At 29.9% G+C, this 14,512-nt stretch overlaps 2 non-coding genes across 2 annotated transcripts; both read left to right on the top strand.

Annotated features, from left to right (window-relative positions):
- The first annotated feature begins 3,315 nt into the window (after positions 1–3,315).
- TRNAM-CAU lies at positions 3,316–3,400 on the top strand. Its single transcript is given in 2 exon segments — positions 3,316–3,353; positions 3,365–3,400. It is a non-coding gene; the product is annotated as a tRNA-Met (tRNA).
- Positions 3,401–3,996: 596 nt separating this feature from the next.
- Positions 3,997–4,068, top strand: TRNAD-GUC. The gene has a single exon. It is a non-coding gene; the product is annotated as a tRNA-Asp (tRNA).
- The last annotated feature ends 10,444 nt before the right edge of the window (positions 4,069–14,512 follow it).

Raw genomic sequence — 14,512 nt, 5'->3', positions numbered from 1 at the left:
AAGCACGATAAGCAGGATCAAAATCATCGTCTGGCATTACAATAGCACCGGTAACGAAATCAAATTTCATCTTCGCGCCAAGTGCGCGCTTCATTGATCGAGACCATGAATGGTAATTGGAACCGGTGAGGAGAGGAGTGACAACAACGGAGGTAGGACCGTCGCCGGGATGGACATAGTAAGGAGAAGAGTTGTCAAGAACGGATCCGGTGGAGGACGAACCATTGAAAACGAAGAAGAAACGGAAGAGAAGAGTTAGTTACGGCGGAAGCAAAACGGTTACGGTGGAGAGAGAAAGCGGTTACGGTGGATCGGTAAGGCTCTGATACCATGTTACAATCTAATGAAAAGAGAGAATTAAAAGTAAAATTGCTTTCATTATTGAATTGAATACTTACAATGTACAACTAATGATCTATATATATACATGTATTGAGATCTATGCTAAGCTAAACTACTCTAGCTACACAATAACTTGTTCTACAAGTTGGTTACAATTATCTTGTATTAGCTTGCATTATGTTGCATTATGCTGATCATAATTATCACTTAACAGTAATAGAGTATTATGGTATATTCATGAACAATTACTTAAAACTTAGTGGGGGTCAAAACCCACATAGTGATCAACATAGGTCCGTGCCTAACCCTATAGATAGTTAGTAGACTTCCCTTGGCCTCGACCACATAAGGTACGGCCGAACAATTAATCTCCAAGTCAACCTCTTAATTTATTTCTCCAACTCTCTAGTTTCTTAGAGAAGAAAATGAATTTTGATGATTTAAAGTTGAATTGAAAGGTGATTAAAATATGACTAATAATTGTTTCACTTAAAATTAAAATCATATCCTTCCGAATGAATTGTGTTTAGTTGGAGTTTATTAACCACGTAAATTTAATAACTTAGTTTTTTTTTTTTACTAGAATTTAATAACTTAGGTGTTTACGTCTCAACTCTCAACAATATTTTAGATATATGAATATTAATTTATTTTAACAGATTTATTTTCTTGAAATAGGTAAAGACACACACACAAAAAAAAAGGACCTAAAATCAGATAAGGTACTCCCACCCACACCACAAGCATAGAGGCTTTGTCATTGAAATTGCAGGGAAAAGATGAGGAAGGGCTTCGTGCTTGGGCTATATCTATTGCCTACGGTCCTTTTTTACATCTTGTTCGGTCCTTTCTCATCATATATACAAAGAACATTTCCTAATGTTTTAGCCCATATCAATTCCCATATTTTCAAATGGAGTAACTTAAAATTATAAAGATTTGATAATTTAGTATAGCTTTTTAATAAATGGATTATAGACTATTTTCTTTGTAAATTTAGTTGTTACGATTATTTTAATATAATTTTTTAGTAAATTCAATATAATAATTTAGTTCTTAGACAAAAAAATTTAACCCCACTAGTAATTTATGCATAAGACCGCCCTTGTTGTGATGTTAGGTTTTGTTACTTATGGATCTGGATCCTCTCATGTCTCTGCCTCTGTAGTTATCTCTTCAGTGCAATTTTCAACCTATGATTGTATTTTTGAAGTATTTATCCGAAATATATATATATATATATATATATATGCTCCTGAATCTGTTGCTTTGGTGACACCAAATTCCAAATTCGTCGGTTGGAATTGCACTTGATCGAAATTAATCCTTCGAATTAAAAGAAGTGAATACCGCACAAAGACAAAAAAATAAAATAAAGTGTGATGAGGAAATCACAAAGAATACCAAAGAAACACTAAATACATGTAAAAAAATGCACTTATTTAACTAAAAGAGAAAGAAAAAATCTCTGGTCTTTAATATAGTATAAAAGAAACTTTACTTTTTAGATTTACTAAGAGGGGTCGGAGGAAGTATTTGGAAGGGAAATGCTAACATTAAGTAAAGATTCAATTCTTTATTTTTTTTATTTGATCTATTATGTTATAAAATGCTAACATTGCTATAAATTCTTTTTTACATAAAATGTGACACTTCATAAAAAAACAAAAAATTCATTATTCATACCATGCATCTTCATATTCAACAAAATCCTAAATTTTCATCAAAGAAATCTATATTTTTCAAAAAAAAAAAAATAGAAAAAAAAAACTGAATTCTTCATCTCTTACAAATAAAATACTCATTTCTTCATGGCAAAAAGCAAACTATACCTCATCAATCCTTGAACTATGTGACTCCACAAGCTCCGGCCTTCCTAAGATTAAGCACATTCACTTCCATTTCTATGGCAAAGAATAATTTCTAGAATGGCTTAATTAATAAAATAGTCCCTTAAAGATATTTTTAGTTTCACATAGGTCCCTTAAAGAAAAAAAGGTCCGAATAGGTCCGTTAAAGAAAAAAAAAGTCCGAATAGGTCCCTTAAAGACATCATCGTTAATCAGTTTGGTCCTTTCCGTCCATTTTTTCGAGGACCAAACTGATTAACGGAGATGTCTTTAAGGGACCAAACTGATTAACGGAGATATCTTTAAGGGACCTATTCGGACCTTTTTTTCTTTAAGGGACCTATTTGGTCATTTTTTTCTTTAAGGGACCAATGTGAAACCAAAAATGTCTTTAAGGGACCATTTTACTAATTAAGCCTTTCTAGAATTTAGATTTGATTTTTTTTCCAAGAATATAACCCATTTCTTCTTCAATTTGTCTTCTTGTGTAGTGATTATGGTTGGTTTATTTATGAGTGGAAAGAAGTGATTAGGGTGTTGTAGAAAATAGGCTCTTCCCTTTCATCCATCCTCCTCTTTGATTCATGCCTCTCTCAAAATTCATCTTTCATTAGAAACAAGAATTAAATCCAATCCTACTTCTAGCATGAAGATATGAGATTTTCAATAAGTTTTCTAGATTTTTTTTACCAGTTTTTAGATTTTTAATGTAAAAAAGAACAACATTGTTATCATTTTATAACATAAAGGATCAAATTAAAAATATACAAAAAACTTAATCGCTATATAAAATTAATTAAAAGTATCGCATGAACAATTTTTCCTATATTCTCTTTAACTATTAAAAAGATATATAGTAAAGTGAAAAAAAAAATGGCATGAATACCGATCGTTAGTTGACTCAGTGGTGATTGACGCTGAACCTAGTAGAAAGGATCACAGTTCGATCTTCGCAATTATAATCGAAAAGTGATTAGAGCTACTTGATGGTAGAATTGATCCCGAACCAGATCAGGTGATTGACATGCATTTATACGCCCCAAAAGCCCAAAATAGGAACTGTTTGTTTCTTTTCTATAGCCGTTGTTTATATTTACCATTAGTTGAAAACAAGCATCACGAAGGGGTGGTGGCGCAGTTGGCTAGCGCGTAGGTCTCATAGCTTCTGAGTAATCCTGAGGTCGAGAGTTCGAGCCTCTCTCACCCCAAAATATTTTAATTTTTAGAATTAGTTCTTGGAACTTCCAGTTACTGTACCTTTTATTTTTAGAATTAGTTGCTGCTTTCTGCATTCTATTCAATTATAAACAAATGAATCTAACATAAAACAATCTACATTTTTATGTACAATTTGCCATGTGACTGAGATATATCATACATGTGCCACATTTCTTTCAGAAATTGGAACACAGTTTTCTGTTCATTTCTTTCCAAACATATGTTTGTTATGGAAATGCAAGTGGTCTTTATCTAATTTCGTAAAATTAACAATTGGATGGTTCAAGTTCTCTTACAATTACAGACCATCTTGTTTTTAAGCAATTGTTTACTTCCAAAACAATTGTTCTAGAATGTATGAATTTCGGTTTTTGGTAGTAATATTTTTTGATTTACAATGAGTGGGAATCAAATCCATGACCTACAACATTACAACCCAAACTCCTCACCACTAGACCAAACCTAATGGCTTGTTTTTTGTAGTAATATGCACACAGTTGCTCAAGCAGGTCCTTATGAAAATTGTTATATTCAGCAATCATTTAGTAAGATGTCTTCTTAATTAGATTTCAAAGACCAACAACTTGTCGTTGTAGTATAGTGGTAAGTATTCCCGCCTGTCACGCGGGTGACCCGGGTTCGATCCCCGGCAACGGCGTTTAAATTTTTTTTTGTGTGGTTTATTGCTAGCAACAAATACGACAAATTTTGTTTTGGCAAAGCCATTAACATCGAGAATCATGGTGATCAAGGACTGATTTAGATCTTACATGGGAAAACAACCGTTTAACTTTCCATGTATACTACTAGCTTCGTCATATTCTTGATCTGAAACATTTTGAATGTTAAGAATACTTAAAATTAAGACTATGGTGAGACGATCCTTCTTTGACATATAGTATATTTTTATCAACAAATCTAACAACTAGTATCATTTGGTATTTTATAGATTTCATCACGAGCTTTATCAACAAGTTAAACAAAACTTTTCATTGTCAATCTCTTCTCTAATTTCATTTTGTACCTTCCTATATAAAATATATATATATATATATATATATATATATATATATATATATATATATATATATATATATATATATATATATATATATATATATATATATATAATTTTTTTTTAATAGTTGGGGAAATGTATTTTGCATTTTGAGAGAAATTTTCAATGACTACTTTGTCTTCTTTATTATAAGAAGCCAAAATCTTTATCAATTGAAGAAAATTTCTTCAATTTCTATAATCTCACTCAATCTCCTCTAAAAGCATTAAAGTTGACAAATACAAAATATATTAAAGCTATATTTGGATTGATGGTACACAACAGAACGGAATGAAATAAAATGGAATGGTACGGAATAGGATGGAATGAAACTTAAATTTTATTCCATTGTTTGGACATTTTATGGAGATGTTGTATCTCATCTCATAGTCATACACCCCAAATTGGAGGGGAAGAAAAATGAAAGAAAATGATGAAATTAGATGGAATGAATACCATCATATACTACTCTATTCCGCTCATTTTTAAAGAATTCAAACAATGGAACCTCACTTCATACCACTATATACCACTCCATTTCATTCCATCAATCCAAATAAAACCTAAAAGATATGATAGCATATTAGTATAATTCTTTTCTAACATCCACCATGGCCTCTGTTAGTCTCTCTTCTAACCATTAGATAATATGTTATATTAGTGAGATTATAATGATGTAACCAACCTTTTGTAATATTTGGGCTAAGGATAATTTAGCATTTTATGCTTATTATATATTATCTTGTAACCATTTAACAAGTAATGTCATTGTAATATTATGAAATATAGCCTCCTTTATTGTCTCGTTTTTCCTTTGATTAATTTGTTGTCAACACTTAACTTCATCCCTAATGGTGAGATATTATCTCAGTTGGTAGATACATTATATTAATTATTAATGGAGCATGATGGTGATGCCCAGGAGGAACAACAACATTCAGATTAATGGGGTCAAAGAATCATGGCAAACAAACAATATTGACTATATAAATTAGTTTTTGTTTTTTTCTTCATAATAGCTTGTGTAAGGGAATCTGAAACAATCATCGTTTTGTTACTTCCCTTATCGATCAGAAACTCAACAATGAGCTTTAAAGGAGAGAGAATTCTTTCATGTCACATTATGCTCAAGTTTTTTTTAGCCATTAATTTGAGAGGAGAGAAAAGGAAAAAAAAATGAAGAAAGGTGAATTTAAAGGTCAAGATTGAAACAATTGAAAATCATAAGGAAAAAAATTTGCAAAAAATTCATTCTCCCTTTAAAGATAGTCCATAACTATATATGCAACAACAATCTAATAAATACCAACATCACTAGAGTATCAGAATGTCAAAGATGATATTATTTTCAAGATTGTGTAACATTCTGCTTCATGCTGCACTTGTGGCAAGATGAGACACTACACTTTCACAATTAAGCATCAATAAATTCTCATAAGAGTCTCCAATGAAAATGACGCTAATGAAATGACTCAACCATCAATAGGTCGTCTCGACACATTTTGAAGCCTCGGACGATTTTTTTTAACTTTTATAATTTTGTGGCAAAATTCTATTCTTCCTTCGATAATTAAAAATAGAACTTTTGATAAAAAAATATACAAAAAAATGCAAACACATGGTACACTTAATAAAAATAAATACAAAACATGCAATTAGGAATCAAACCCATAAATCCACGCAACATTTAACACAAATTATTCAACCATTAGGCTTTTTTTTTTTAATCAACCATTAGGTTATTAACTACATTGTTTTTATATTTTACAGTTAACTAAGATTATTTATTTTCAACAAATATTTTAAATATATACAGCAAATCAAAAATTTGAGGTCCTCTATTTTATGGAAGGGATTCTCTCCCTTATAAAGTTTTTCCATTGAAATTTTGGCCGTTCAATTTTTTTGTTTCCACATGATACAATCATAAAGAAAAAGGAATGGAAGGTTGGATTAACACTGGACCATATCCAGTGAAATTGTCACGGAAGACAATCCTCACCCTCCATTTTATGAGGCTAGGTAAAGGGCCGTGTTGCCCTTGCTCAGGATTACTCGACACTTGCATTTCCAACATTTGTATTATCAAATATACTTTAAATTTTGCAATACACTTTTATTATATACGTAGGTACATAATTTTTACTGCTTAACGGTAACTAATCTTTGTAAAAAATTTGTACAACACACAAATTCAACTAATGTGCGTATAACAATTATGGTTAAATGATGTTCCATCCAAAGTAAGCATTTTTGGATGGAGGTTATTATTATCAAGACTTCCAACTCGAATGGTCTTGGCAAGAAAATCTATCCTTGTTAATCCGCATGAGCTATGTTGCATTTTTTGTTTTGAAGAACAAGAGGAATTATCTCATGTGCTCTTTAATTGCTCTTTTTCTCAAAAGTTGTGGAAGAGGATTTTTAAATGGATGAATGTGGATTTCATCTCTTTTGATGACGGGTGGAAACATTTTTCCTCTTTTGGAGCTTTATTGAAAAATAAGAAATATGAAAAAGCTCGTCACGTTATTTGGTTGGCCATCACTTGGTGTATATGGCGTGCGCGTAACAATGTGGTTTTTAGAGGAGAAGCTATTAATTGGAAAGCCTTAGAAGACAAGATTATTTATATTTCATGGTTTTGGTTTATAGGTAAAATAGCTAGTAAGTCTTCTTGTGTTTTTTCAGATTGGTGTAAGGATCCTTTAAATTGCATTATTAGCATGTAATGGTTGTTTTTAGAATTGTAAGGGTTGGGTACCCCTTGTACTCCTTATAATTCAATATTTGCTTATCAAAAAAAAAATAAAAAATGTGCGTATAACAAATCCTTTAATATTTTATTTTTTTGGTCAAGACTAATCCTTAAAACCCTCCTTTCAAACGGCTTTTATGCCTCAGAAGTCCAAATAATACCATCATCTTCCCAATTACTTAAACTTTGTTACCATAATGGTTCACTAATGATAGGCTTTATGGTATTCAATAAAATTGGAGTAGACCAACCCCACGTAAAATCCAATAAATCACCAGCCAGTAAAGAACCACTAATATTGTGTAGCATTTTTATATATAGTATTAGCCATAGTAGTATAATGTTATATGTGGCATTACATTATACTATTGACCTGTGTGCATTGCCAACACCCTACTGTACATATTTACTCATCCGTCCCATGATGATATGTGGCATATTTAACCATTTTACACCAATTAAAAAAAAAGTATAAAAAAAAGCATGTTAATCGGTGGCCGGGACACTGGTTAAGGAAACCAAAAAAAAAAAATTTAAAATTGAAAATAACACTTTTTAGACTTTTGAGGCGTTGACTGCACAAACTTCAATATGATATTATTATATTTGGTTCCTTAAACAGTACCCCGGAGACACTGTTTAGCATTTCCCTAAAAAAAATAATACTACTTTTACATTAGTACACAACTACACATCCCCATGTTACATCCATTTCACAAAACTCAATTTAACGATTGGAATTACATTTCCAATCTCATTTTTATGGAAAAATTTCAAGTGGGTCGTGAAAGACCAAAGTTAGTTAGGATTAGATTAGGTGAAGACCATCTAAGTTAAAATAAACTCAATTATAACCAAATACAACAGTGCTTGATAACTACATGAGATAGATCCTCTGCGGTGCAATTTATACCGGAGACATTCCAATTTAGATCTCCACCATCATTTTTTTTTAAAATAAATTGAACAATACCCTTTAAAGATTAAATAATGTCCGAAATTTCACCTAAGATAAGTTGCATCCTCTTTCTCGAATATGCATGAATTTGTGATTCTTAAAGCTTTTTCTATAATAATTCATCCTCACATTGTTTCTTGGATCAAATGCAACATTGATGGCACAACAAAAGGTTGCCCTGGTCCAGATGCGTGTGGTGGTATTTTCAGAGATAACAATGTTGTTGTTTTGGGTTGTTTTGCTCAAAACTTGCACATATCTACTGCTTTTCATACTGAGCTCATTGGGGCTATGCTAGCAATTGGGTTAGCTTCTAAAAAGGGTTGAATATATCTTTAGTTGGAAACAGATTATCAATTGGTTAATATGGCTTTTAAGAATCATGGTCTTGTTCCTTGGATGTTAAGAAACATATGGCTGAATTTCATTGAGTTAACCAAGAACATACGATTTATTATTTCTCATATTTTCAGAGAAGGCAATTGTTGTGTAAATAAAATCGCTTCGATTGGTCTCCGGTGTATTAGTTTTATTTGGTGGGATTCTATCCCTTTTAGTGTTTCAGATTTATTTATCCTAATAAATTAGGACTATCTGATTATCGTTTTTGTTGTTTTTTAAGGGCTCAATATTTTGTTTTCTCTGCACTCTTTTTTTTTTTCACTAAAGTTTTATCCCATTTAATTTTCTTTGTAGGATTTTTAATAAGGTAGATGATGTTTAAACCGTTGAGTGTTTACTATGGGTTTTGTTCTAGTCCCATATCTAAAATGGCACCTTTTCCCTTTGTTTAAAAAAAAAGGTTGCATTGCACACTCTCATACCATAGGATGAAAGAGTGATATGAAGAGGTTGGACCTACTGATCTGTAGTATCATCAACTTGTGACTTCGTAAAATCTAAGCAAACAAACGTGTTTGCGCAATAATTGGCTTATTGTTCCTTCCTTTCTTTCTTTCTTTTCATTGTTTCATTAAATTATTGGCTTCTCATGTTCCCTTGCTACAGGATCAGGAGCCACTGTTTTCTTGAGATTCAATTAATTTTGAGCAAACATTGGGGCCAGATCAAGCACATAATTCCATTAATTCGAAACTGATCACATGAATTAGTACTACTAATATTTTTTTACATTACTCCCTCCGTCCCAAAATATAAGTAAAAGTTGGTCAACAAAAGTGGATGTATTTGTTCCAAATCTTTAACCAAATACATCAAGTTTCTTTGACCCACTTTTACTTATATTTTGGAATGGAGAGAGTACATGCATTGGAAATGCAATTATGTTTAGAAAATTGTTTTTAGTTGTAGTATTTATTTTTTGTTTATTAATTTTACCAAGACACCAACCATACAACAAGTGACATTTTTTTAATGAATAGAAACAAAAAACATTGAAGTCAAAATCATGGTTTGCCCATATTTTCAGTACCAAATGAATTAATTTAAGGAAAATCTAATACCATTTTGCTTGTGACTACCTTGTGCGAAAAGAATCTCAAATGTTTGACTCTTTTCATTTAATTTCTTAAAATATGGTGATCAGCTACATTTATTTGAAGTCAGCACTATATTATACTATACTCTATGAATTAGTACTTGTATAAAAATACTATTAGCTAGATACATATTCACTAATGTAGCATAACCACACAGTTGGACGTTGTAAGCAATCACAACCATTAATTGCAGATCAGACAGTTCAAATTTAAATATCTATTTTATATTATAAAAAATCTCAATTATTGATTAAAAATCGGACGATCCGGATCAGTTACAACATCCGACTGTTACTACGGAAAATCCAACTCCCTACTACTACTAATGAAGTATGGGACACTGGGTCCAGGACTTGATTGTCCCTTCCTTTTTATTCTTTCTTATATAGTATATACATATACATACTAGTACTAATGAACAAAAACATTAAACTAGATGTAGAAGCTTCTTCAACATTATTAAAACCAGCTATATATCGTGGACTATTAGTATAACATTATTCTGATTACGAATCTTCTTGCAATTCATTAATCCAGCTAGATAAAAATCTAATACATGTTCACACATACACAATTTTTTTCAAAACATGATGCTAGACTAGGCATTTAGTGCATTAATTCTTGTAATATACAATCTATTCAAGATGAAATTAACATGATCCAATTAGAGATTATTAATGCTACTATATATATACACTTTCTAATCCCAAGTTGGAAGTTTCAATTAGAATAAATCATAGTGGAGATGTTTACTAATATAATACTCCCTCACTTCTAAAATAAGTGATCCAGTTTAATTATGTGTATTATTATTTATTAGCATATCCGTCCCAAAAAATTGTCACATTTTACTACTGCACACTTGTCGATGCATAATTTTGCTCATTAATATCTTAAGTTGTGTATTGTTAAAAATTATGAAAATTTGATATTTTGATAGTACTCATCGAGACAAATCTAACAAGATCTCATATGCTAATATTTATTTTTATACATTAGTAAAAAAATATGGTCAAAGTAGCTTGTATGAATAGTGCACACAGTAAAATTGTGACAATTATTTTGGAACGGAGGGTGTATAAGATATTATTGAATTTGTTTCAATGAATATTTTTAAAATATTATTCTTTCTATAACTTTTCCTATATAAAATTAAAGAAATTAATACTCAAAATTATACACATATATGTGAAAATAGGGGCGGATCCAGTGTGTTACGAGGGGGTGCACCTGCACCCTCTGAACTTTGAAAAATTGCACTAATAATCTTATATTTTTGAATTTTGACCACCCTGAATTTTTTCTTTTGCACCTTGGACCCAAATATTTTTTAATTTGACCCAAAAGAACTCCATCAACTAACGCAACCGGACATTTTGCATCGGAAAACATCATCTTTTCTAACACGTCTGAGCTTTCATTGTTCTACAAACATAATTTTAAATTTCATTTATCTCATCTCATGGTTCAAATGCATCACATCTCAGCCAAAAGGCAAAAGCTACTGCCATTGAAAAATTGATTGTAGTGTCACAGTATCACTTGCTTATAAATTTAGAAAAATACTATGGGATCGTAAGTTTAATACTCCTCATAATATTAGTATACCTCAAAAAACACCTCATAATATTGACCATATATTTTATTCTCTTTTGTTTTTTCCCATCTTATCTCTCTCTATAGACTCTACTATCCATAATACTATACTGCATTTTTTTTTCAAATTCCAATTGGTAAATGTTAGAATGAGTTAAATAATTTTTTTAGTAGTTACACTATTTGATGCTTTTTATAAGAATTATTAATATTTTATATTCATTCAATAATTGATATATCTGAATCATAATATAGATCAATTATTGAATAAATTTAAAAAATAAATTGTCTTTTGTAAAACATAGTAATTTTTAAACATGATTATATAATACATTCAAAAAAGTTAAAATAAAAGCAAGTGGACGGTAGGATTGGTCCCCTTAAATTAGTTAGTCAGAGGGCCGGATACCAAGTTTTTTAAAAAAAAAATTGAAGCAACATTAACCTAATAGCAAACGATCGTTTATGTAGATGGAGATGTTTTAAATAACTAAAATGTGCAAAAAAAAATTAGGGAAAAAATAAAAATTTTGTAGAACGAAAAAACTTGCACCCCTAACCCAGGGTCCTGGATCCGCCACGGTGTGAAAAGTCAAGTGAATTACTCATTATGGAATAAAAGGTGTATATATTTTGTACAACAAAAAGGGTATATATATTTTCCTAGCTAGTCATATAAAAACAAAGAATCTTTACCAAACTATAATCGTTAACAAAGAAAACAAAATGGTGACACTGATCCATTCTCCAACAGGGACAATATTAAATTCACATTTATTTCGTGACATAAGAATTCGTCGGCAGTTGAAAATTGTGATGTTGTTTGTTTCTTCTAATTAAGTCAGTGAAGGTTTTCGTACAATTATTAACATAGATAAGACCATTATCAAATCTTAAATAGTACTCATATTTTTATTAGGATAAGTTTAGCATAATAGAGATACAAGGCCAAATTAAAAACACGAAAAAGGATTGGAGCTACTGGCTCAGAAATACATGCTGATTCACACTATAGGAAAGTCAATGACACATATATTGTCAAATGTCGGTGTCCGATAGTTTTTGCATTTATTGGATCACTTTCGATCTAGATTTCAAATTTTCCACGACTCAAATGTATATTCCCTCCAGACATAATTATAAGCAAAAAAAATATTTACTTAGATTCATTGAAAAAATAATGTATTCAGTCTATATTATTGATCATATACATTACTTTGTTAATGAATCTAAAATGTAGTTTTTTTATAATTGTGTTCGGATGAAGTATTTGATTCTGTTTTGATCAATAAAAAAATAATTTTGAGTAAATTCATTTTTTATTTATAAAAAAGAAGTTGAATGTAAAATAGTTATAAAAAGGAGCATATAGCTAAATTAAGGATGAATCAGAATTCAGATAATTGAATGAGAGATCGGTCAAATTAAAAAGAATTAGTTGAATCTTATCAAGTTTTAAGTGAATACTCCCTTCGGTCCTTTTTATAAGAAACACTTTGACAAAATCACACAGACCAAGGAAGGTAAATTTTCTCATTAATGATTCTAACATTTTATGTTATATTCCAAAACTAACTTTTGACTAGCATGAGAAATATGCCTCTCTAATTAATGCACTAACATTAGAATGAATTATTTGATTGTATTTAATAAGGGTACAAATGGAATTGTGTCAAAGTGTTTCTTATAAAAAGGACCAAATAAAAATTTCAAAGTGTTTCTTATAAAAAGGACCGGAGGGAGTAGTTATGTAAGTTTAACTTAGTTGATAAAAGTATTATTAAAATTAATATTGTCTCATTAAAAAAGTAAATTAATTTATTTTATCATTAAATAATAAAATATTAAATTAAATTACATTAATTTGATTATTTTGTATTTTAAGACACATAAAAATAATTTTAAAATATTAGTAGTTTTATTGAAATACTATTATATATATGTTATAGAAAACATTCTTCTATTTTTGAATAAATAGATTTTTAGGTCTGTTGGGTTGGTTCTTTAGATATTGAGAAATTAATTTACTACTATTGATCCATGGTTTAGGTAAATGGTCAAATTTAGTTGAAATCATGAAGATTAAAAAAAAAAACAAAAAATCATTGTTTGAATTAAAGGAAAGCATGGATATTTTTTTTTAATTCCCTTAACGTTGGTAGGCAGAATCCCATAATATTTTGTCACTTGGTACCAAACTTGTCGAAATTATTGACCTATGAAAGTAATTTGTCTGGTATTAATGAGAATGCCGCTAACTAACAACTAACAAGGAGTTGTTTGGTGCAATCTTGGAACCTAAAAATATAATTACTCTCTGTGAAGTTTTTATAGTCATTTTTTATAAAAGTAAGACATATTCTCCCTTCTCAACTAAATTTTTTTATACACATAATTATGTGAATCTACAAACTTGAAGAGTTTCATGAGTCTAACAACTTAAATGAAGTGTCGATGGTGTCTCAAAATATATTCTAAATTTTAATAACCATTACATATGTGAATTTGTCAAAAACTAAATAAAATCTCGGAATCATTGATATGCATAGTTTTATTTTATCTTCTTTATGTGTTCCAGACACATATTAACATTCTAAATAAATAAATAAAAATTGTTGCGTGTCAAAATATAATAAGACTAGTTTGTGTTAAAATATGCCCACTTATTTTTTTTCTCAGATGAAGTGGTAAATCTGCTGAAATTAAATTCACATAATTGTGAGATTCCGGGCAGGGGCGTCTCCAACTTTTTGGAGATCCTGTGCATTATTAAAAATAGGCCCTAATAAGAGAAAAAATGTAAAAAAAAATCAAAAGAATTATCATCGATTTAAATTACAAATAACATCGATAATACTAAAAAATAATCATTTTTTCACTACTATAAAAAATATTTGATAAATAGGGCAATCTCTATTATACTATAGTTTTATCCATTTGATAAAACTATAATATAACAATTAGCTATAAAACGTCTAAAAAAATTATTCACAATAGAAAAATATCTTTTAGGATATTTTGTACTCCCTTCAATCCTATATATAAGAAAAAATTTGCTTTTCAGGTTCATTGTAAAATGAATGTATCTAAATATAGTCTAGATACATTCATTTTACAATTAACCTAAAAAGCAAAATTTTTCTTATATATAACACCGGAGGCAGTAACTAATAAATCTCTCGTTTTAGAATCTTGATAATCTCAAATATCATGACAACACAATCTCTCATTTAA

This window comes from Trifolium pratense, linkage group LG2 (assembly GCF_020283565.1).
Source record: "Trifolium pratense cultivar HEN17-A07 linkage group LG2, ARS_RC_1.1, whole genome shotgun sequence".
NCBI classification, from domain to species: domain Eukaryota; kingdom Viridiplantae; phylum Streptophyta; class Magnoliopsida; order Fabales; family Fabaceae; genus Trifolium; species Trifolium pratense.
The sequence above is the reverse complement of the archived record's forward strand: the minus strand, read 5'-3'. Positions and strand labels throughout refer to the sequence as shown.